At 40.4% G+C, this 3244-nt stretch overlaps 1 protein-coding gene across 1 annotated transcript in view; it reads left to right on the forward strand.

Annotated features, from left to right (window-relative positions):
* LOC106811445 (elongation factor 2-like) overlaps nt 1–3244 on the forward strand; it is a 26117-nt gene that overhangs the window by 10850 nt on the left and 12023 nt on the right. The gene's annotated exons all lie outside the window — the stretch shown is intronic.

Below are 3244 nucleotides of genomic sequence, written 5' to 3' on the forward strand. Positions count from 1 at the left end.
CGCGAAAAAACGGTTAAGCAGTATCAAACGCACACTTCTTCGTGTTTTGTTTTTCATTAATTCCACTTATTAAACTCGTAAGTAACGCAAATGGTTTTAAAAATCACTGACTTGTCGGAGTCGGTTCACATATGTTTAGACATTGTAACGCTTTTACAAACGAGTCTTTAATCATCAATTCATCGGCTCATTCATTTATTTGATCCACCGACGAAGCTTTGACGTATGGTGACTCTGGTGATTCTTCCGGTTACACACTGAACGTCTATACAAACCTCATCGACGTCGTACTCACAACGCTATGCTCTGCGGTGACTGCTTTGCACGCGAACTAGCAAAATCAAAACCAAACCAAAACCAACGTGCCTATCATCAGCGGTATTACATTGATATATGAACTGTTACGTGTATTATGCTACAGTCAAGATCGAGAACTCTGATGGAGTGAAGATGCCAGCCTGACATTGAAATTTAAAAAAGGGCGCCTGATTAAGGTTAGTTTAGTGATAGTTTTTATTGCAAAACATGTATGTTTTTCTTGAAATGAATCTGAAATACCTCATTTCAAAATGCAGAAAACAAGTGAGGAATTGATTATTGATAGTTGCACATACTATGTATTTTTTATAGTCTGCTTTGAAAATTGAGTGTTGTTCCTTTTTGAACTAAACATGTAAGATGTGTGATTTCAGCTTATCATCAATATGTTCAAGAACTGATATTTTGTTGATTGAAGAAAAAATCGATCCTAAAAAATGTACCAATTAGAGCTACAAGCAAGGCCTAATTTTATTCCAAATGCTGGAAATGGCATTTCGTGAGTCTAGATTTCACATTCTTTCGGGGGCATGCCCCCGAGACCCCTACGTTTGCCTCGGTTGACCTGCAGGCACTCGGATTGCAAATCACACTCACACACCTCGGCAAGACAGGGCGTGTAGGTATTTTTCATCGCCTGCTTTTTCAAACCCCACAAGGACTGATAACCTTTTTTACTTTGTTTCATCTGTAACCAAACGTCTAGGTTATTCTTACTGTTGTTCAGTAGCGTGTGTAGAAGGTTAATGATGAATATTTGTATGGTTATCTACTGTTATCATTGCAGTGTGTGGAAGGTATTGTGATTGTATTATTGTAGTATTACTAACTGTTCTCATAGCAGTGTGTAGAAGGCTATTTTATAGGTAAAATACAAATTGATATTTACTGTTTTGTCTTATTCGTCAAAATATGTTCAAAAATAATATTGTCCAGTAAATATTTAGTCCGGGTTCCAGTAAATTTTCTGGGCTTGGTGGACCGAAGGTCCGAGTGCTTAGAAAATTTCATCGTGAGACTGATATACATTGACCTGGATGGTGTGTGTTGTTAGGATGAAGAAATTACGCGTTGAAATCATATGTATAATTATCGGCTGATAATTCTGAGAGGACATTCCAAGTACACTGATACTGAGATCTCATTTGTCAGTATGCATCCATGGTGTAAAGATGTATGTACGCAAGGAAGGACGCATTACGCTGTATAGAACGATTAGAAGGTGATGGTCTACTCGTGCTGCAGGACTGCACTATTTGTAACAGATAGTAGGAGGTCTAATGTAAGAGAGCTGTGCATTCTTTACGTCACATGTTGACTCGTTGCCATCGTTTGCAGGACGATCTGATGGATGGGATCGCTATGTGGGCTCGATGAAGACGTGCCGTGCGGGTAATCTGTGTGCTTGTTGGCGTCAAAGCGCAAGATCTGCTAAGTTGCGCAAAACCACTTTCCAGCCAAGGGCTCCAGACCGAGGATGTTTCTTATTTATTCATTTAAAAGCAAAAGGATTGTAATATCTTATAAACGACATATAGTTCCAGTTATAATATGGATAAATTTGCCCTAAAATGAATATCGTTCGGTTAAATAGCATTTAGGTATAAATATAATTGCACTTTTGTGATTAGCCCTCGGTCTGTAACGTGCAAGATATTTTGTCAAATACGCAACTTTTTCGGGGTGGCAGCACGGTCACGGGTGTCATGGCGCCGTTCACATTTTGTAGCGTTGATGTGTAATTAATTATAACAATTAAATTAGGTATCTGGTAACAAATACGTGTGGCTATAGACGATTTGTTATACAGTAAGTACAGTTGTATGCAGTAAAATCCTAGAGGCTACTGTCCCTTTAAAGGGCCTCGTGTTAAGAAGTCCACTAGTCTCGCTGCCTGTTCTGGCTGTTAAATACAGTGCTGGTGGTGCATGGTTAAATTTGGCACGCACCGGCTTTTAATGAAATTGCTGCATGAGCCGTGCATTCCTGTCTTCCTACATGTCCTACATACTCTTGACAAATGACAGTCTGCTATATGCAGTGAAAATAATGACATTTGACATAAGTCTGACAATTTTAATGCCGGCTGCTTTTGAATGCCGAGACTGCGCAGGCACCATGGCGTTATCATCCATTGACCTGCAAATGACCTCTGACACCGCTATCTGTACCAGGTTGACCCACCAAAGGGCAACGTTGGCTTCGGCTCCGGTCTCCATGGCTGGGCGTTCACACTGAAGCAGTTTGCCGAGCTCTACTCTGAGAAGTTCAAGGTCGACGTTGGCAAGCTCATGAAGCGCCTGTGGGGCGACAACTTCTACAACCCGGGCAGCAAGAAGTGGAATAAGACTGGCCGTCTTGAAGAGGGCGAGAAGGGAGAGTACAAGCGCGCGTTCAACCTGTTCGTGCTCGACCCGATATACAAGGTAATGGTCTCGCGCGATCGTGGCAGCGCCACTCTCTGCGGTGATGCGTTAAAAAAAAAAAAATTGTTTATACCTTGGTCCTTCTGCTCTTTTGTTTATTTAGTCAGACGTATGTGCCTAATCAGTTAATAATTAGCTGTTAATTAGTCAACGTGATGTAAATGTGGTTGTGCAACATTGTCTCATAGATGTTATCATGTTACATTGTAAACCTGGATGCAAACTGTACTTTTTGTACATAACCTTTTCTTGCAAGACAATTTGGCTCACAGCGTCTTTATAATTAGCCCACCACCCTATTCTAAAATCGTTTACTTACTATCTTCCTAGTTCATTCCTTTAACAGCAGTGGCAATTTATAGCAGATATTTTTGTGTCGTGAATCGTTGGGAGAAAAAATGATACTGTGTGATCTGTGATGAAGAGAATTACCGTTTGAATAAAGCCTGAAAATGTTAAGCTGGCTGCTATTTTATTCTGAGATTGCACAAGTATTGGTT

The sequence above is a fragment of the Priapulus caudatus genome, unplaced genomic scaffold (assembly GCF_000485595.1).
Source record: "Priapulus caudatus unplaced genomic scaffold, Priapulus_caudatus-5.0.1 Scaffold541, whole genome shotgun sequence".
Lineage (NCBI taxonomy): Eukaryota > Metazoa > Priapulida > Priapulimorpha > Priapulimorphida > Priapulidae > Priapulus > Priapulus caudatus.